The 21,805-nt window shown below is 42.2% G+C and overlaps 1 long non-coding RNA gene across 1 annotated transcript in view; it reads left to right on the top strand.

Annotated features, from left to right (window-relative positions):
* Positions 1–21,805, top strand: part of LOC125638394 (uncharacterized) — a 138,091-nt gene continuing 116,286 nt past the window's right edge. The window contains exon 1 of the long non-coding RNA XR_007357208.2: positions 1–92. This is a non-coding gene — a long non-coding RNA (uncharacterized LOC125638394). The remainder of the gene's footprint in view (positions 93–21,805) is intronic.

Below are 21,805 nucleotides of genomic sequence, written 5' to 3'. Positions count from 1 at the left end.
ACACTAAAAAAAGTTCTATGGCTGGGAGTGGGAGGAAAATCTGCTTACAGCGCGGTTGCTTTTTAAAAGATAAATACGGAACATTACAATGAGTGAGTATTAGTACTCCTACTGTACAGGAGCCTATCTTACAGCCTCTCTTCTCTTCTCTCTCCAGATTAGTTTCAGTGCTGTACTACAGTACGTGCCCTTTACTGTACTTTCCATTATAGCAAAACATATGGCAGCAAGAACCACTTTAGCACATCATTTGATTTAACACTGTATTTTACGTGGAATGCTTTATAGCCAGTGGGTTAAGGTAGTAAATGTTAAAAAATAGGGCTGTCACAGACATAAGAATTAACTGTCGCATTAAAGGTTAGCGTTATGTGTATTATTTTTTTTCTCTCCCTTTCTTTAGGAATGATGCGTTCGTCATTACAGCCAGACTGCAGAATGTAATAAAACAGATAGATGGGATTGACTATTAGAAACTGTAATGGCTGGGAAGGGGGGAAGTTTCATTTGTGTCAGTGTAATACAGTGAAACACCCACAAACACTTCATTAACATTGACAGCCTATCACACCTTTCCTTCTCCCATTACTAGTAGATCAATCAGACTACCTATTGAAGAGTGGAGCTTTCTTTACAGCACCACAAGATAATCAGGTTAAATATTTAGCAGCATCAGGACCTCCCTAGACATCAAAACATTACCATGTAAGACACATTATTTCCAAATTATTATTTGTTCTTAATCATGTATATGGCAAAGAAAAAAACCTCAGAAATGAGTGTATGTTGGCAGAGTGATTTCTAAATAGAATGCTTTACAAAGTTTTCCTAAGAGGGAATGAAGGAGTCTATAAAATTACTTTCCAGCTTGTATGGCAGAGGTGGGCAAACTACAGCCCGCGGGCCACATCCGTCCTGCAGGACCGTCCTGCTCAGACTTTGAGCTCCCGGCCGGGGAGGCTAGCCCCAAGCGCCTCCCCTGCTGCCTCAACTCTCTGTGCCACCAGCGCTCTGGGCAGCGGTGCTGTGAGCTCCTGCTGGGCAGCATGGCTGCGAGAGCCGCCGGCCTGCTCCAGTGCTGTGCGGCGGCGTGGCTGGCTCTGACCGGGCCACGTGGCTGCCGGTCCTGGTGCCCTGAGCCACATGGTAAGGGGGCCGGGAGCAGGGGGGTTGGATAAGGGACAGGAGTTTCCGGGGGGCAGTCAGGGAACAGGGAGCTGGGGGCAGTTAGATAGACGTGGGTGTCCTGGGGGTCCTGTCAGAGGGCAGGGGTGTGGATAGGGGATGGAGTCCGGGGGGCGGTCAGTGGTGGGGGATCCCGAGAGGGGGCAGTCAGGGGACAAGGAGTGGCGGGGGGAAGTTGGATAGGTCGGGGGTTCTGAGGGGGGCAGTCAGGGGGCAGGAAGTGGGAGGGGGCAGATAGGGGGCGGGGACCAGGCTGTTTGGGGAGGCACAGCCTTCCCTACCCAGCCCTCCATACAGTTTTGGAACCCTGATGTGGCCCTTAGGCCAGAGAGTTTGCCCACCTGTTGCCTAATGCAGGGCATTCTGGGTGAAGAGCCCAACATACGGAACACCCTTTGGCCATGTTTACGCTGTAAAAATGTGTCACTTTCTAATATGATGCATTTTTCCCAGTGTGGACACAGAATATCAGCTAAACTGAAATCTCACTATCTCTACAGCACTCTTCATATAGAGCTGTTTAAACAAGAAACTGGCTAGAAAGAGAGTGCAGGCAAAGTGTGATCTTGGAAAGTGGATCTTAAATATATCATTGAGATGCTGCAGTGATGAACACAATAGCAATGCCTATGAGTAAATAAGCCAAACTCTCTGGACATCAGTGTACTGTCACTTAAAAATCTCTGGAAGAAAAGCTACCTGAAGTCATGGATATTGAGAAAAAGTATTGAAAAGCTTGCATTTTCCCTTATTTTTTCAGCAACTTTTCCAAAATGTTTGATAACAAAAATGGCTACTGTCTTCTTAATAAGCAACTGAAGCAGGGATATAATTACTGAATTCTTATTTTTTCCTCAAGCCACCTGGAAGTAACAAAGTGTTTTCAGAGCTAGTGCTCATTAGGATTTACAGCCCCCTGGTGAGGATTAAGGCACTGGGTAGACAAGGCCTGTGATATCGAATATCTGTATCTGAAGAAGTGGGTATTCACCCATGACAGCTTATGCTTCAATACGTCTGTTAGTCTATAAGGTGCCACAAGACTCTTTGCCGCTTGAATATATGTATGTATTCTATATAATGCACATTTTAGGATGTTTGATAGATCATTATTTATTATTCTATGTATCGTGGTAGCACCTAGAAGTCACCTATAAAGAACAATGGTGTCATGGAACTAGGTGCTGTACATATGTGACAAAAAGCCAATCCCTGCCTAAAGACCCTAAAGTCTAAGGGTATGTATGTATGTATGCATACTGCCTACGCATAAGTCTTCTGCCTCCATTGACTTCAGTGGATGTTGCATACATATATCGCAGAGGAGAAGTTCACTCTGAGACTATTGTCTCAAATTTCTCAGTGTTCTCCCCTCTCCCCTCCGTACCTGGTTAGTCACCTTCAGGGAGCCAAATATCTTTAGGCAGTTTTCACATTTCATCTCATGCAGAATGGTATCCCAAACTCTTGAGTCAGAAGTCTTTACATTAAGGTACCTATTAAAATTAGATAGATTGATTACATCATCAACCTAAGCTGCAAAAAAGAAAGGCCAGTCCATTCATTCTCCCGTACCCAACTAGCTGACACTCCTTATTGTATCCCACCAGATTGAAGTGGCCCTTGACTGGTGTTTGTCTATAGTTGCTGGGAGAAACCATCCTGTGTGCAGGCAACAGGAATCCTTACATTCCAGGCATTATAATACTGCTCCATATCTGCATGTTCAAGGCACTGTATAAACTAATCCTCACAATACTCCTGTCAGTGTGGTGGTGGTGGTGGTATTATTATCCCCATTTTACAGGTTAGGAACTAGAGAGGTGAAGGGCTATGTGGGAAGTAAGTATCAGAGCTTGGATTTAAACAAGATTTCCTAATTACACCATCTCTCATGTCTTTTGGAGCAAAGCAGAGAGCAGTCCTACCTTGTGGTTGCAAACAGCTCCTCATCCTCCTCTTCAGGGCTCCAATGATCCATTGCAAATGTAATAAGAAAAGGAGTACTGGTGGCACCTTAGAGACTAACCAATTTATTTGAGCATAAGCTTTCATGAGCTACGGATACATCCGATGAAGTGAGCTGTAGCTCACGAAAAGCTTATGCTCAAATAAATTGGTTTCTCTCTGAGGTGCCACAAGTACTCCTTTTCTTTTTGCGAATACAGACTAACACGGCTGCTACTGTGAAACCTGCAAATGTAATGAAATTGACAAATGCATTGTCACCTTCCCAGCATCTCAGCACCATGGTAAGTTTCAAGATAGTGTGATATTCATTCCAAGGAATGGCATTGTAACATGTCCTGTCACTGCACTTTACCTTTGTGTAAGAACACTGAAGAACTAACACGTAGAACTGTAATAAAATAATCTAACATTGCCAACAAATCTAACATTATGGCTTTTGATCATGTCAGCAGAACAATCTGATTTTCCTCTCAGGCTAATAAGAAAGTGCCATATAAGAACACATCGAATGCCTAGCTAAAATAAATGTTTCTTGCTTTATAACATTGGATCTGAATTAATTAGCCAAATCGTATCAAAACAAATGCAAAGACTTATGTTACTCTCAAAATGTCTACAGAGAATATTACATGATTTATATCTCAAAACAGTGTAACCCCAAGCTGAAAATATGCTTGTCAAAGAGTTTGTAATATATTTTCTTTCTTTCATTTTCATTTTATCATGAAGGGAATAAACTCTACAGCCAGGTTACCTATACTATAAAGATACCAAGTCACCTGGTGTTACTAGATTCAAATGTAAATCTGAACCTTGTAATTTCTATTGGCATGTGCTGATTTCCTAAGACACAGTTGAATGCGAGGAGCATGTTATATTTCATCTATTTGGTTATCCTGTGGAGCTATAATGTAGTCAATAAATTAAAATTGGTAAGCTCATGCAAGCATTCCTTCAGCAGAATTTGCGCTCTAATGCAGTGTGACAGATAATTCTACTGGATTGATAAATAAAACAATAGGCTTTCACAACAGCTACAATTCTAATGAATGAATGTGTATGTACTGCTAGTCAGTCACCCTCTAAATGAGAACCAAGCATTTACATTATTATATCAGGCAGGTAAGTTTAACAGATGCTGTAGTGGTGGGAGGTTAAGGTTCCATGGGGAGTCAAATTTTAATTTACATTTTTAATAAAGGCTGCACCGGGGAAGCCTGGTGGATATTATTTTCCCAACGTGATTTGCTTTGCTACTGAAACACGTACAGTGAAGTTTTATGATGTGAAAGTACAGGAAAAAGACTCCCTTTTTTCCCTTATAGTTTTAGGCCTCAATCCTGCAAAGACTTAGGCATATGTTTAACTCTTATGCACAGTGAATGCACACCCTTTAACTTTAGGGTCAAGACAGGACAGTGGGTGAAGTTAAGCAGAAGCCTTCAACGTGCAGGTGGCATTGTTAGTAATATAAAAGCTAATACTGTTAATTGATACACTACTCGTTATAAAGTAACAGCCGTGGTAGTCTGTATTCATGCTCAAATAAATTGGTTAGTCTCTAAGGTGCCACAACTACTCGTTATGTCAATTACAGGTTTGATCAGTTTTAAAATTAACTAAGTCAATTACTACACAATCAAGTAAATTAGATTCCAGTGAGAAATTTTTAGAGTTGACAATAGCCTCAACATTGGGTACCACAGAAACATTTTAAAATACACCTACATAGTTATGTCACATAAAATAGAAAGTCCATTGCACCTCATCAGCCTTTATCCTTTATGTGAGTTGTGGCTCTCAAAAAGTTCTGGCAGATACAGATTTTTCAGAGGAGTTATAGAGATGGCAACAGTATTCTGTAGATTATTTTCAAGGTACAAATTTAGAGCCAGTTGATATAGGAATGATGTTATTGATTCAGGAAATAAGTCCATAATGTTTAATGAAACAGGGCTTTGGTCAGGCAATGTACTTCAGCAAAGTGGTGTTTCCTGTTGGTCTATGGATTTAACAAACAGGTGTTGGATAGTCTTCTGCTACTTAGCAGCATTTTCCTTAAAATTTGAAAACTGGACCCAGCTAAATTTGCTGTACGAGATGTTTCTCACAAACCCTTTCCTGGTATGCTTCGGAGGAGTACAGCCAGCTGAGCAACAAGGTTTTCTTTTCTTTTCACCAGTGACCTGAAAACCCCCTATTCTTATACTTCTCTTCTTGTTGCACTGATGTCATGAGTAAGGCCTTACAGTAGCAGTAAAGAAGCCCTTCTGTAGCAGAAAGGGTAAAGTGCACAGAGTTTTGATAAAAAGCCACTTCTGTCAGAATCCTCAAAGAACAATGAGAGAGTTGAATATGAAAAAGAGTGTCACCATGGATCCTTGCCCAGCTTCTTGGTCCCCAGAAATCACAGTGATGGAAACACTTCACTAAATACTGGGAGGTTGGTCACAACTTATACAGTTCATCAAGGTCTTGATCCTGAAAACTGCTGAGCAATGCCTAGAGGTGCCAAACGCCTTCTGTTCCCACTGATTTCAGTGTGGTTTGTTGATGTTCACGATCTCCTACAGATCTTTAGCTCCTTGTAGAATAAAGTCCCAAATTAGCACAATTAAAGTGCATGTGAGTAAGAAACTCCAATTCTTTTAGGGCTTGTTGACACAGTGCTTTAGTTCACACCAGAGGGGTGTAAATTTTAGTCCACATTAGCATATCACACACTAATGGCCCATATGCACCCTGCTGGCATGCATTTAAAGTTCTCTACTGCACATTAACGTAACCCTGGTTTAAACAGGACTACGTTAACGCGCACTGGGAAACTTGTAGTGTATGCCGGGGGATCTGCGTGCGACAGTTAGTGTGCAATACGCTAGTGTGGACTAGAATTTATACCCCTCAAGTGCACTCTAAAGCACCATGTAGACAAGGCCTTAGAATCAAAGAAGAAAAATAGAAGTTTTACCTGTTAAGTCTCTTGAATCTCCTCCATGCGCAGACACCATGTTGCCAAGCCCCTGACCAGCTCAAAGACAATTCACTTCTGCTGAAGAGGAGAGTAACTGGCAAGCAGCTGCAGCTCTCTGAGTTCCTTAGACTACCTTCCCCCTCGGCATGATCCGCTGCCCCTTGAAGTCAATGGAAATCTTTTAACTGACTTTAGTTGGCTTTCAGTGAGGCCCCTCTTTCTTATCAGCTTTAAGAGGCCCACATGAGCATAGCTACAAGGGAACCTTCTCCTGTGCACTGAAGAGCTATAAGAGCCTCACAAAGTCCACCAGTAAGAAGCAGAGACCCTCAAACTTGCCAGACATTGCTCACAGACAGTCTGCTCTCTTGCCTTCCCCAGCTCTACAAACTTCCCAAAATCCCCTTTATCAATTATTTTGTGTGCGCTGCAGATGTCCAGGAGATGGTCAGGGACATCCAGTTGTCAGGGGCAGCGAGTTATATGGGCCCATGGTGCCTGTGCGCCAGGAAAATTCAGGGCCTGGGAGCCCAGCTCCACCAATGTTCAGGGCCAGGTCATTCCCCCAGCCCCGCCTGCTGCCCCCATGTGCCTCCCCCGGAGAGCCTTGCGGCTCTGCCTGCAGCCTCCACGTGATTTAAAAGGGCCCTGAGGCCCCCGGCCGCCGCTACCACCACTGGCAGCGAAGCGGGGCTAAGGCGGCTTCCTGCCTGCACTCGCTCCATGCCACTCCTGGAAGCTCCTAGCATATCCCTGCGGCCCAGGGGAGCGGGAGTGTTTCCGTGCTGCCCCCGCCTGAAGCGCCAACTAAGCAGCTCCCATTGGCTGGGAACTGCAGCTAATGGGAACTGTGGGATGGTGCCTGCGGGCAGCAGCGTGCAGAGACCCCCCGCCTAGAAGCCGCTGCCAGAGGGGTGTGCGGGTCGCTTTTGGGAGCTGCCCAACATAAGCGCCGCACCCCTCACCCTCTCCTGCACCCCAACCCCCTGCCCCAGCCCAGAGCCCACACCCCAAATCCCTCCTAGAGCTGACTTCTTACCCCTTCCACACCCAAACCTCCTGCCCCAGCCCAGAGCCCACACTCCAAACCCCTTCCCACACACAAACTCCCTCCCAGAGCCTGAACCCCCTCCTGCACCAAAACTCCCTCCCAAAGCCTGCACCCCTTACCCTCGCCTGCACCCCAAACCTTCTCCCACATCCAAACTCCCTCCCAGAGCTCGCACCCCTCCTGCACCCAAACTCCATCCCAGAGCCTTAGGCAGGTGTGTGTGTGTTTGGGGGTGGGGTGGGGACTTGGACCCGTTCTGGGCACCACCAAAATTCTACAAACCTTCTGCCTCTGCCAGTTGTAACAGGAAAGCCAGAGACATAAGCACAAGTGCCAGGATCACTGCAGGAATATTCATTAGGAGGGGCTTTGTGTTTGGTGAGTGCTTTCCAAGCTGATTGCAAATGATGATAACTGAGAATGTTTCTAGACGACAGTTTCTGGAATGGCTGCTGTCATTACACTGGTAACAAAACAATGAGCCTGAAAAAAAATGTTTATACAGGGGGATTGCTTAAGTAACATAATGAATGAAGGGCCATTTCTGGATTTCAGAGTTGGGGGAGTTAAATTTATTTTATTGTCCATTGTTAGATTTCCAAAATGCATTTATTTATGCACTTCAGAGTTCATGCATTTTATATAATAAAATCCACATGATTTGAACAATAAAAAACCGCATCTTCCAATGTACATTCAAACACTCTACACTCATTACACTCTCAAGCAGAAGCCTGGGAAAATATATAGATTTTACACTGTGATCTAAGAACGATCAAATTTATGTTCTGTCAGCCCAGTTTGCAAGGTCTGTTCAGCTACTAGCCTTTTGGAGATAGAGACCGTTAACACAAGAATTTTAGCTGACCTCATCTATACTGGTGGCTCCTGGGGGGAAAAGCAGACTCTCAGGTAGCGAGAACCAGTGCAGTGAAATATATTTTATAGATCACAGTCAATGCCTTGAATTGCACACAATAGCAAATAGTGCAGTTTACAGACAAGTCTAATCTGTTCCCTACGGTTAAAACTCCTATGCAGACATGCAGCTATATTCTATACCCCTTGTAGCTTCCATGGGATCCTCAAGTATAGGCCCATGGTGAATGCAGTGCATTAATCCAAGTGATCTGTCATAAGGCCTGGACACGTCTCAAACAAAAGATTCGAGGATGCTGTCCAAAGTTGTGATAATTTAGGAGAAAAATATATTACTGGGGATTGATGGGAATCTACTTTATTCAGACGTTTGAGCCCAGATTGTGAGCAGGCTCTGCTTGGCTACACAGGGGAAACAAAATGTTTCCTCATCATGAGAAGCCTTGGACTACCTGTGTTCAGGGGAGTACAGGGGCTGCTTGATCTTGCTGCTCCCTGGAAAGCAGGACTCTGAGTAGAGAGAGGGAAGAGAGATGGTCCCTGTTATCCTCCACCCTTGCTTTTGTGTGCATGAAGCAGATGGAGCTTCTGCATGAGCATTGAGAAGCACCAAAGAGATCTACTGCTGAGGACAATCATGTGCCCATATAGTGTGATACAGCATGGCCGGAAGGCAGCAGGAGAGTGATATAGGAGAGATATGTAAGCCCCAGAATGAGGAGAAGCCTTATTCCCTGTAGAGAGAAGAAAGGTTGGTACAGATTAATTAAAAGCACCTAAAGCCAATTAGAGCACCTGAAGCCAGTCACCTGATAAAAAAACCCTGCTTCAATCAGCCAAGGGAAGGAGTTGGAGTAGAGTGGGTTGGTGTTAGAGCAGAGGAGAGTTTGGAGAAGTGCCGTGGCTGGCTAGAAGACCAAGACACCCAGCTTGTGCAGAGAGAGGGTAGGAAGCCCCAAAAGCTGAAGAGCAGGAGAGGGAAATAGTCCAGGGGAAGGAAGCATTAGTTCAAGTGGTTTGCGACTATCCCTAGGGCCCCTGGCTGGGACCCAGAGTAGAGGGTGGGCCCAGGTCTGGGTCCGCTCCCTCTCCACTACCCTTCTCTGGGTTACTAGTGGGACAGTTGGTACCCTAGTTCAGAGGCAGGAAACTGTGCCCTGAAACCCCCCCCCCCCCCACATACACACACAAACACAAACAAGAAGAGGAAGCCTGGGACCCATCATAATCGTGCAGGCAATTTGCCACAGTAGATTGTGTGTGGTGGTGGGGGGGTCTCAGTAAGTGGGTGAGAAATTATGGTCCCAATTTTGCATGGTGCTTAGGGCATTCAACTTTCATTGACTTCTGTGGGATTTGAGGTTGCTCAGAATGAAGTACTATTTTGGTGTGGTTAGAGGAGGAGTGGGATTCTTTCCCCAAGAGTGTAAGAGTGCACTTAGTTTTCTTCATTACCAGCCAATTGTTGCTCCCACATGTGAAGAGATGTGCTTTCTTTGCTCCCGCTGAGCCCAGTGCAATATGCATGATTCATGCTTGTGTGTTTATATAAATGTTGTGTTGTAAGCAAAACTGCGGTCCTTCCATTCCAAATATAATGCAGTTAGTGGGAACTGAGATGAAGAGGGTGGGGGAGTAGCCTAGCGTTAATGGATATATGCTGTAAAACCAGCTGTTAAGAAAGTTCCTCAATAAACAGGACAGAGACAGTACATACAAACAAAGACCTATTGTAGTGTAGTTTAATTGAGTTGGATGAAATATGCAAAAGAAAGTGATTCAAAATTATTTACCACTAAAGCTGAAAGAAACATAGTTTAGAACTTAAATGCTGAAATGTTTAGTCCCGTTTTAAAAGCTTTGAAGTGAATGTGTATATGAATGAAATTAAAGCTTCTACTCAAGGGGAATAATAAAAAATAAACAAAGAGCTCCTGATAGACTGGGTAATGGTACATTTTTATAGCTATGCTTATCCCTGGACTATTTACAAGTGAAGATGTTTTGAAAACGTTCTTCATACTTTAGGCCTTATTCTCCAGAGAGTTGGTGCAGCTTTGCACCAGTTCAACAACTTAAAACTGCACCAAAGGTACCTTAGCTAGCCACTGGGGAGGGAAATACGCAGTAGTGTAAAGTTTCCTGACACCTAGCTGCCAGTATCTGAGACACAGCCAGTGTGCCTTTATGCCCTGCTGCTGGAGTAGTGGCCTGACAGCCCCCTTTTTACATCCCCATTCTGAGATGAACTGAAAACTCCTCAGCCACAATCCAGGGCCTTGGCCTTTGAGTACTTCTGCACATGGTGCCTGATCCAAAACCCACTGAAGTCAGTGGAAAGACTCCCATTTAGAATTAAGCGTAAATTATTCAGGATTTGTAATCTTGATTTGGAGTTGATCTCCCAATCAGAGAGCAAAGCTTAAAAGCCCCCCACGTGGTTACAGATGACTTGTTTACAGAATTACTTCCAGGAGTTATTGTTTTACAATGCTTCACTTGGTTCACTAGACCATGCCTGTTCACAGTACTTAAAAAGGTGTTAGGCTTAGAAATTTGATTCAGAGCGTAGGTTCAAGACGTGCAGGTCATTGAGCCAATGCATTCAGGCTCTATGGGAGTTCACTAATGTAAACTCCATGATGCCAGTTGTAGTCGCTGGCTGTAAACTGAAATTACACAAATTATAAAAATTCTCCAGTACGTAGAATATTTTTTAAAAGGACACCACTAACATTAAAATCCCATTTCGATCTGAAAAATGTTGTACTTACTATGGTTAGTAAGAACAAACTTAGAGGGAATATAGTCTCCTATGTTTTCAGTTTGTTGCTTTGAAGCATTTTGTGCAGAGTCCTTTTCAGGGTTCTGTAGGTCAGTTGCATTACTCTAGTGCCGTTCTCTGGGAGGAACTCACATGCGCACTCTTCACTTGGCTCTGATGCTGGAGGGGCAGCACACAGTGTGAGCGTGCAGAGAGAAAGCTTGGTGGGGATTTTGGGCTACAAATGCTTGGTGCTGGTGTTTTGGCATTATACCAAAAAACTTAAAAACTCCTTATAAAGTGGAGGAGCCAAGAAACCCTTATACATGTTTTCCATACTACTTAAAGGGTTCTCCATGAGAAAATTGATATTTTTTTAAATGATCCAATTAAAATCAGGTTAACAGTGTCCCTTTAAAAAGTTGCATACTAGAGATCAATCTGATCCAAAGCTTAGATCTAAACAAGACTAAACTTTGTCAGGAGAGGGAAGGTGTTTGAAATAGTCCATATTTTTATAAAGGACAAACCAAAATGCAGAATCTGATCGCCTTTGAAGTTTTGGAGTGTTGGTAATCCAAACTGAAATTTTGTGGCTTGGCACAGCTCTTTATTAAGTATCTATTTACAAAACAGTTTTTTGGAGGGGTTGGCGGGGGAGTCAAATACTATTGAGGGATGTAGAAGCAGTATCAAACCTATGTCATAAGGGGAAAAACCCGACCTCCAGCTCATTCTATTATGTCAAATATTGATTTTTATGCTCTTTAGTGTTTTACCTTATTTCTGTTTTAATTTTTTTCTATTTGTTGGCTGCACACCTGCACTACCATGACTGGGTTTTATTTTTAGGTTTTATGAACAAACTCAAATGTGTAGTCTGTAACCCAGGGGTCCCCAACACGGTGCTCGTGGGTGCCATGGCACCTGCCGGGGCATTTTTGTGCACCCGCAGTATACCCCGCCGCTGAAATGCTGCAGCTGAGTGTGGCCGCCGGAGAAGCGTTGCTCAGCGGCGACGCTTCTTGTTGCTGTCACTTCTCGGCGGTGGCATTTTGGCGGTGGGGTGTCCGGCGCCCACCACAGTCTTCTGGGAATAGCATATTGCTATTCCCACAAGAAAGGTTGGGGACCATTGCTGGAGGATAGCTAATGTGATGCTCATTTTTAAAAAGGGCTCCAGAGGTGATCCCGGCAATTACAGGCCTGACTTCAGAATTGGGCAAACTGGTTGAAACTATAGTAAAGAACAAAATTGTCAGACACCTAGATGAACATAATTTGTTCGGGAAGAATCAATGTGTTTTTTGTAAAAGGGAAATCATGCCTCACGAATCTACTAGAATTCTTTGAAGGGGTCAACCAGCATGTGGACAAGGGGGATCCAGTGGCTATAGTGTACTTTGATTTCAGAAAGCCTTTGACAAGGCCCCTCACCAAAGACTCTCAAGCAAAGTAAGCTGTCATGGGATAAGAGGGAAGGTCCTTTCATGGATCTGTAACTGGCTAAAAGATGGGAAAGAAAGGGTAGGAATAAATGGTCAGTTCTCAGAATGGAGAGAGGTAAATAGTGGTGTCCCTAAGGGTCTGTACTGGGTACAGTCCGATTCAACATATTCATAAATGATCTGGAAAAGGGGATAAACAGTGAGGTGGCCAAATTTTCAGATGATACAAAACTACTCAAGATAGTGAAGTCCCAGGCAGACTGTGAAGAGCTATAAAAGGATCTCTCAAAACTAGGTGACTGGGCAACAAAATGGCAAATGAAATTCAATGTTGATAAATGCAAAGTAATGCACATTGGAAAACACAATCCAAACTATACATATACATATAAAATGATGGGGTCTAAGGTAGCTGTTACCACTCAAGAACAAGATCTTGGAGTCACTGTGGATAGTTCTCTGAAAACATCCACTCAATGTGCAGTGGCAGTCAAAAAAGCAAGCAAAATGTTGGGGATCATTAAGAAAGGGATAGATAATAAGACAGAAAATATCTTGCCTCTATATAAATCCACAGTACACCCACATCTTGAATACTGTATGTAGATGTGGTCACCCTAGCTCAAAAAAGATATATTGGACTTGGAAAAAGTTCAGAAAAGGGCAACAAAAATTATTAGGGGTATGGAGTGGCTTCCGTATGAGGAGACTGGGACATTTCAGCTTGGAAAAGAGACGACTAAGGGGGGTATGGGGTATGATTGAGGTCTATAAAATCTTGACTGGTGTGGAGAAAGTAAATAGGGAAGTGTTATTTACTCCTTTTCATAGCAAAAGAACTAGGGGTCATGAAATGAAATTAATGGGCAGCAGGTTTAAAACAAAAGGAAGTATTTTTTCACACAATGCACAGTCAGTCAGTGGAACTCTTTGCCAGAAGATGTTGTGAAGGCAGGACTATAATAGGGTTCAAAATAGAACTAGATAAGTTCACGGAGGATAGGTCAATCAATGGCTATTAGCCAGGATGGGCAGGGATGGTGTCCCTAGCCTCTATTTGTCAGAAGCTGGGAATGGGCAACAGGGGATGAATCACTTGATGACCTGTTTTGTTCATTTCCTCTGGGGCCCCTGGCATTGGCCACTGTCAGAAGACGAAATACTGGGCTAGCTGGATCTTTGGTCTGACCCAGTATGGCCTTTCTTATGAGATATTGCGTTCTTTAAGGATAAAGGTCATTGCTGAAGTTTGGCTGATCATTTACAGGTTTGGCTTCAATAGAATGTAAACTATGGTGTCTTGAAAAAAGAACAGGAGTACTTGTGGCCTTAGAGACTAACACATTTATTTGAGCATAAGCTTTCGTGAGCTACATCCGATGAAGTGAGCTATAGCTCACGAAAGCTTATGCTCAAATAAATTTGTTAGTCTCTAAGGTGCCACAAGTACTCCTTTTCTTTTTAGTGTTTGTTTGTTTGGCTTTTTAATTACAAATTCACTTCACATAAGTCTCTCAGAAGAAGTGTTCTTTCTTTCTTTATTTTTTGAAAGAGATACTTGAATGAAGAGAGACTGGTGGCTTGTGAATTGGAAGGAGAGAGTATGTCACACATAGGAAGCATCATTGTAGAATATGTGGAGGGAGGAATGGGAGGAGACAGCTTACATGGACCCTTTCATTTTAGACAAACACTGTGAAAACCTAGGCACTGTGTACGCTGTTGAGAAGAGTGGAACCATCAGACAAGCTCACCAGTGCAAACACCTATTTTTGTGAGATGTGCCATGATAGCTTTAATGTTCACACTGTGCAGATAGCGTCTTGGGTTTTCCAGGACAAATTCCTCAGGGAGGGACCCAGTCTCCTCCATTTTTCCATCTGAGCCCAGTATGTTACCAATTACATAAATAATAGGTAAGTAATACATTTTGGTTATCATCTGAACTAACCCCTCTCAGATTTGTAATTTAATTATTATTCAGAATAGATTCCTTTATTGTTTAATGAGATTTTATTCTTTAATACACTTAAAACTGATCTGCATTTCAGACAGTGCAGTTTGTGACTAGCAAACAATTCTCACTCTAATCACTGGCCACTTTTTTACTTTCAGACAACTTCATTTTAAAAATCTATTCCCCCAAATTATTCTTTGAATGTTTAGTAAATTTCTTGCAACAAAAACAATTATCAGTGACCTATAACTGAAATGCTCTTAAAACGTATTTGGAAAATCCTACTAATGCAGAGAAGGAGAGTGAAGATGTGTCTTTTCAGTAATCTGCCCTTAAGAAAGAGCATTTTCAATAATTTTGCTGCAACAATGGAAGTGATGTATAACTTTTAAATGTCACGTACAAATTGTAAAATGAAATGTGAAGCATGCAAAAGAAATGAGTTTCATAAAAACAATATCGGCACTTCTGTAGTGCCTTTTCATCTGAAGATCTCAAAACTGCTTTACAAATATTAATCACAACAGCACCACTGCAGGGTACCTAAAGAAAAAACAAGGATCACTTCACACAGCCCTTTTATAACACACAATGGAAGTACACAACACCAGAAGTTGATTGAGCGCTGGTTGTCAAGTTGACTATTGTGTCCACTTGAAATGGCAGTAAATAATGCAGAATAATAGAATCATAGAAATATAGGCCTGGAAGAGATCTTGAGAAGTCATCAGCTCCGGCCCCCGGCATTGACACCGGTCCAAATAAACCCAGACCATCCTTGACAAGTATTTGTCCAACCTGTTTTTAACCTCCAATGATGGGGATTCCACAATGTCCCTTGGAAACCCATTCAAATACTTAATTGCCCTATTAATTGGAAAGCTTTTCCTACTATCTAACCTTAATCTCCCTTGCTGCAGAATGGCCACTTTTAGGTCTGTAATCGAGTGACCAAAGAGATTGAAGTGTTCTCTGACTGGTTTTTGAATGTTATAATTCTTGACATCTGATTTGTGTCCATTTATTCTTTTATGTAGAGACTGTCCAGTTTGGCCAATGTACATGGCAGAGGGGCATTGCTGGCACATGATGGCATATATCACATTGGTAGATGTGCAGGTGAACGAGCCTCTGATAGTGTGGCTGATGTGATTAGGCCCTATGATGGTGTGCCCTGAATAGATATCAGAGTAACAGCCATGTTAGTCTGTATTCGCAAAAAGAAAAGGAGTACTTGTGGCTCCTTAGAGACTAACCAATTTATTTGAGCATAAGTTTGAGCAAAACCTGGATTTGTGCTGGAAATGGCCCAACTTGATTATCATACACATTGTAAGGAGAGTGATCACTTTAGATAAGCTATTACCAGCAGGAGAGTGGGGTGGGAGGAGGTATTGTTTCATGGTCTCTGTGTATATAATGTCTTCTGCAGTTTCCACAGTATGCATCCGATGAAGTGAGCTATAGCTCACGAAAGCTTATGCTCAAATAAATTGGTTAGTCTCTAAGGTGCCACAAGTATTCCTTTTCTTTTTCCTGAATAGATATGTGGACACAGTTGGCAACGGGCTTTGTTGCAAGGATACGTTCCTGGGTTAGTGGTTCTGTTGTGTGGTGTGTGGTTGCTGGTGAGTATTTGCTTCAGGTTAGGGGGCTGTCTGTAAGCAAGGACTGGCCTGTCTCCCAAGATCTGTGAGAGTGATGGGTTGTCCTTCAGGATAGGTTGTAGATCCTTGATGATGCGTTGGAGAGGTTTTAGTTGGGGGCTGAAGGTGACGGCTAGTGGCGTTCTATTATTTTCTTTGTTGGGCCTGTCCTGTAGTAGGTAACGTCTGGGTACTCTTCTGGCTCTGTCAATCTGTTTCTTCATTTAAGCAGGTGGGTATTGTAGTTGTAAGAACGCTTGAGAATTATAACATTCAAAAACCAGTTGGAGAACACTTCAATCTCTTTGGCCACTTGATTACAGACCTAAAAGTGGCAATACTTCATTAAAAAAAAAAAAAATTTCAAAACCAGACTGCATGAGAGACTGCTGAATTGGAATTAATTTGCAAACTGGATACAATTAACTTAGGCTTGAATAAAGACTGGGAGTGGATGGGTCATTACACAAAGTAAAACTATTTCCCCCACGTTGATCCCCCCCCCCCACTCCTGCCCCGTTGTTCCTCAGAAGTTCTTGTCAACTGCTGGAAATGGCCCTCCTTGATTATCACTACAAAAGGCTTCCCTCCCCCACCCCCCACTGCTCTTCTGCTGGTAATAGCTCACCTTACCTGATCACTCTCATTACAGTGTGTATGGTAACACCCATTGTTTCATGTTCTCTGTGTATATAAATCTCCCCACTGTATTTTCCACTTCATGCATCCGATGAAGTGAGCTGTAGCTCACGAAAGCTTATGCTCAAATAAATTTGTTAGTCTCTAAGGTGCCACAAGTCCTCCTTTTCTTTTTGCAAATACCGACTAACATGGCTGCTACTCTGAAACGTAATATATTTGAAGACTGTTATCTGGTAATTCTCTACATTTGAACTCGGGGTGAAGGGATGCTTTTCCTCGCAGTAAGGGCAGAATTGGAGTCAGGAAGGCACAGTTGAGTGTATTTTGTTTCTGCCGAGAGTCAAGGTTTTGCGAGGTTTCAAGCTAAATGGAGAGGACTTGGGCTTGAAGATTAAGGGGACTCCTGTACCAGAAAAGTGTTGGAACACAACAGGATTTTTTTTCTAAGAGGGGGTTGGGCTAAGAAATTTTCTTCAATTATTAAAAAAATGACAGTTTGCTTTTAATTAACCTGGGTGACTCTGAAGAATGGGGAAGTAAAATTCCTGGAAAGCAGTATGTTAAAAGATTTAGCCATTAGTAATTCTGACAGAATGAAATGGAAAGTGTTTTGGTTCTCCACTTGGTGTAGTGGTTTTATTATTTTTTAGACTGGTGAGGGAATAAATTAAATAAATTTGCGTCAAGAATATGACACTCTGAGGGTGTTCCAAGGACCTAATATAGTTACAGGAAGCCCTGGAAGAGTTCAGAGATCTAGCTGAGAATGTGGAACAACAGAAATAGCTCCTGCCAAACTCAGCAGCAGACTGGTAATACCAAACTTTAGCAATGTGCACTGCTCCTCATAGTCCAAGACTAAGATTTAATCAATACTTTTTAAGCATACCAGAAAACTCTGTTCAAGAGGATAACTAACTATGGGCTCTACATTGACTTTACTAATAACACAATAGAAAAAGTAATGTATAAGTATTAGATATATTATTCCATATGTTCTATGAATCTACAAACTGACATTAGATCAGAAAAGAAATAGAGTTAAGCAGTATGTTAGAGAATGCATGATCCCAAGGATTCCCGTGACAGTTTGGGTGGATTTTCAAAAGTGATGAGTTTTTGTCTAACTCTGCTCCACGGACATCAATGGGACTTTAACCTCAATGGGGAGCAGTTAGACCAATGCTAAGAACTCTTGAAAGTCCTATCCTTTGGACCAATTCTGTAGCCAATTGATGCCGTTGAAGTCTGGAGTTCCACAAATGGAATGGTGAAATTACTGGGCCGTTCTTAATAGACAGTTGGACTGAGCCTTTTAAAGCAGTGCGTTGATTCAAATTAATGGAAGATTAGTAGCTAAATTCCCTGCACTGCTTTGAAAATCTCAACCTTTAGGTATTAAGCCTGAAATCTTTAAGTAGCCCTTACTGGAGCAAAAATCTCCTTTGGAATTTTGCTTGAATAAGAACTGCAGGATATAGTCCTCTGGCAACAAGACTGAGGTTTGTACAAAGATAAAATTTATGCAAATAAGCTCTTTGGATACAAGACTAAGCATCTCTGTACTTCCTGAATTAGTAAATAGATGACGTTTTTTTCTACAAGCAAGAATCTACAAAGTAGCAATAATTTAAAATGTGAATAATCTGAAATAACTATTCTCACTTTAAAATAATTCCTCCTTATTTCTTGAGTTATTTTGTCTTTAACACCACATAAAAGTTTCTCATTTCTTGCCTTCAGGAAGCTTTCATTCAGTAACGCAGGCAAAGTAACATAGTAGTATAACTGAGTGGTTGCTTCTTTTAGAATAGAAACATGGCTATAGAACGAAGAACTAAATTACTACTTATTTCTTAAGACTGGAGGCATATTTTCACAAAGATGGGATTGCATAAACATTGTATATGATAATAAGCAGTCCAAACACTGTCATTGAGGATGTCTACATCTGAACTCAGATTTCCAAAGAAACTGTATGCTCATGTATTATTCATATTGGTACATCTCATAAAGCAAATTGGGACATAAACTAAAATTTAGCAATACTGTTAAGAAGATTCTAGTGTAGAGAGTTGAAAACAAGCATTATTTTGGATTTTTAGGCTGTTCAAATGATGTCTCCCATCTGTTTTGAAATGAGGTATAGCTGACATTTAGATTTTCACAAGGGAAAGAGTCTCATTTGAAAAACATAGACAGGATATTGGGGTATTGGTTAACGACATCCTAAACAAAAACTGCTGATGCTTTTCAAAATATTCTACTGGATTTACAAACAGGTCTTAAAGTGCTATCACTTTAAAACTAGAGTGGACTAGTTGATCCTGTGAGTTCTGGCATCTTGGGGCTCATGAGTTTCCAAATGAATTTCTTGTGGCAAATTTTTGGAGTCATTCTGCTAAGGAGCAAGACCCTTAGGGGAATGTTTTGAACATCCAAAAGCTTCATTTTAATACTGAAATGATTCTAAAGAAGAGAGATTTCCAAGAAATAAATCTTTGAAAGCTTCCAGAGCAGCTATAGAAACTTGCTTGAAGCTGCAGGTTTCAGAGTAGCAGCCATGTTAGTCTGTATCTGCAAAAAGAAAAAAGGAGGACTTGTGGCACCTTAGAGACTAACAAATTTATTTGAGCATAAGCTTTCGAAAACTACAGCTCACTTTATCGGATGCATGAAGTGGAAAATACAGTGGGGAGATTTTATATACACAGAGAACATGAAACAATGGGTGTTACCATACACACTGAATGAGTGATCAGGTAAGGTGAGCTATTACCAGCAGGAGAGCAGGGGCGGGCGGGAACCTCTTGTAGTGATAGTCAAGGTGGACCATTTCCAGCAGTTGACAAGAATGTGTGAGGAACAGTGGTGGTGGTGGTGGTGGGGGGGGGGGGGGGAATAAACATGGGGAAATAGTTTTACTTTGTGTAATGACCCATCCACTCCAGTCTTCATTCAAGCCTAAGTTAACAGTGTCTAGTTTGCAAATTAATTCCAATTCAGCAGTCTCTCGTTGGGAGTCTGTTTTTGAAGTTTTTTTGTTGAAGAATTGCCACTTTTCAGTCTGTAATAGTGACCAGAGAGATTGAAGTGTTCTCCAACTGGTTTTTGAATGTTATGATTCTTGATGTCTGATTTGTATCCCTTTATTCTTTTACATAGAGACTGTCCGGTTTGGCCAGTGTACATGGCAGAGGGGCATTGCTGGCATATGATGGCATATATCACATTGGTAGATGTGCAGGTGAATGAGCCTCTGATAGTGTGGCGGATGTGATTAGGCCCTATGATGGTGTCCCCTGAACAGATATGTGGACTCATTTGGCAACAGGCTTTGTTGCAAGGATAGGTTCCTGGGTTAGTGGTTCTGTTGTGTGGTGTGTGATTGCTGGTGAGTATTTGCTTCAGGTTAGGGGGCTGTCTGTAAGCAAGGACTGGCCTGTCTCCCAAGATCTGTGAGAGCGATGGGTCGTCCTTCAGGATAGGTTGTAGATCCTTGATGATGCGTTGGAGAGGTTTTAGTTGGGGGCTGAAGGTGATGGCTAGTGGCGTTCTGTTACTTTCTTTGTTGGACCTGTCCTGTAGTAGGTGACTTCTGGGTACTCTTCTGGCTCTGTCAATCTGTTTCTTCACTTCAGCAGGTGGGTATTGTAGTTGTAAGAACGCTTGATAGAGATCTTGTAGGTGTTTGTCTCTATCTGAGGGATTGGAGCAAATGCAGTTGTATCGTAGAGCTTGGCTATAGACAATGGATCGTATGGTGTGGTCTGGATGAAAGCTGGAGGCATATAGGTAAGTATAGCGGTCAGTGGGTTTCCGGTATAGGGTGGCGGTTATGTGACCATCGCTTATTAGCATTATAGTGTCAAGGAAGTGGATCTCTTGTGTGGACTGGTCCAGGCTGAGGTTGATGGTGGGATGGAAATTGTTGAAATCGTGGTGGAATTCCTCAACGGCTTCTCTTCCATGGGTCCAGATGATGAAGATGTCATTAATGTGGCGCAAATAGAGTAGGGGCATTAGGGGACGAGAGCAGAGGAAGCGTTATTCTAAGTCAACCATAAAAATGTGTCATTACACAAAGTAAAACTATTTCCCCATGTTTATTCTCCCCTCCCCCAATTCCTCACACATTCTTGTCAACTGCTGGAAATGGCCCACCTTGATTATCACTACAAAAGGTTGAGTTCCCTCCCCCCACCCCTCCGCTGGTAATAGCTCACCTTACCTGATCACTGTCGTTAATAGGTGTTACCATACACACTGTTTCATGTTCTCTGTGTATATAAAATCTCCGCACTGTATTTTCCACTGCATGCATCTGATGAAGTGAGCTGTAGCTCACGAAAGCTTATGCTCAAATAAATTTGTTAGTCTCTAAAGTGCCACAAGTACTCCTTTTCTTTTTGTTGAAGCTGCAGTTTTGGATTCCCTGTGACTTCAATTGGGGAAATAAAGTAGCAGGAATAGAAAGAACATTTTCATGAAATACTGCTTAGAAGTAAGAACATGGGAACAGAGATACAGAATGTACCTGTTAAACAGAGCTAATAGTAACCTCCTTACCATAGTTATCTGGTTATAACTCCTTACCATGGTTATCAGCCCTAAAACCTGTAAAATCTCTTGTGAGTTCTTTTATACAAATCATATTATGCTATGAGGACATAATAGCCAGGAAATTGCAGAGGAGAGGGCCAAATTCTATGATTATTTGTGTTCTTGGGCTAGGTTTCAAACCTGGACTATACACTTTCTTCACAATGTGTAGCGGACAAGGGAGTTGACACTTCTTGGTTATTGTTTCAGTCTCTCTGCAAATTCAAGCAGATTATTGCTTATATTACTCTTCATTCATGTTTGGAAGATTCTCTGCAACCATGAGGACTAGACATTTATATTTTTGGAGGTTGCGGGGGAGGAAGCTTACGTTCTGCAAAACCTGAATGTTGTGTGGGTCATCTAGATATACGTCTTGTGGGCTGGGGCTGGCCCTTGGGCCATATGGTAGTCTTACATTTATGCTCCTGAAGGAGTGCCATGAGGTAGACACTGGGATGTAGAACTCCTTGGTTACTACTCCCACCACTGCCATTGACTTTGGGCAAGTCACATTACCTCTCTGTGCCTCAAATAACTCATGGGTAAAATAATTCCCTCATAGGGATATTATGATGTTTCAGTAGTTAATGACAGTAGAATTTTGAGAGTCTCATGTGAGAAGTACCATTTAATATAAAACCAAAGTGTATTAAATAATTTTTTCTGATGACTTTCAGTGAACGTCT

Source organism: Caretta caretta, chromosome 6 (assembly GCF_965140235.1).
Source record: "Caretta caretta isolate rCarCar2 chromosome 6, rCarCar1.hap1, whole genome shotgun sequence".
Classification (NCBI taxonomy): domain Eukaryota; kingdom Metazoa; phylum Chordata; order Testudines; family Cheloniidae; genus Caretta; species Caretta caretta.
The sequence above is the reverse complement of the archived record's forward strand: the minus strand, read 5'-3'. Positions and strand labels throughout refer to the sequence as shown.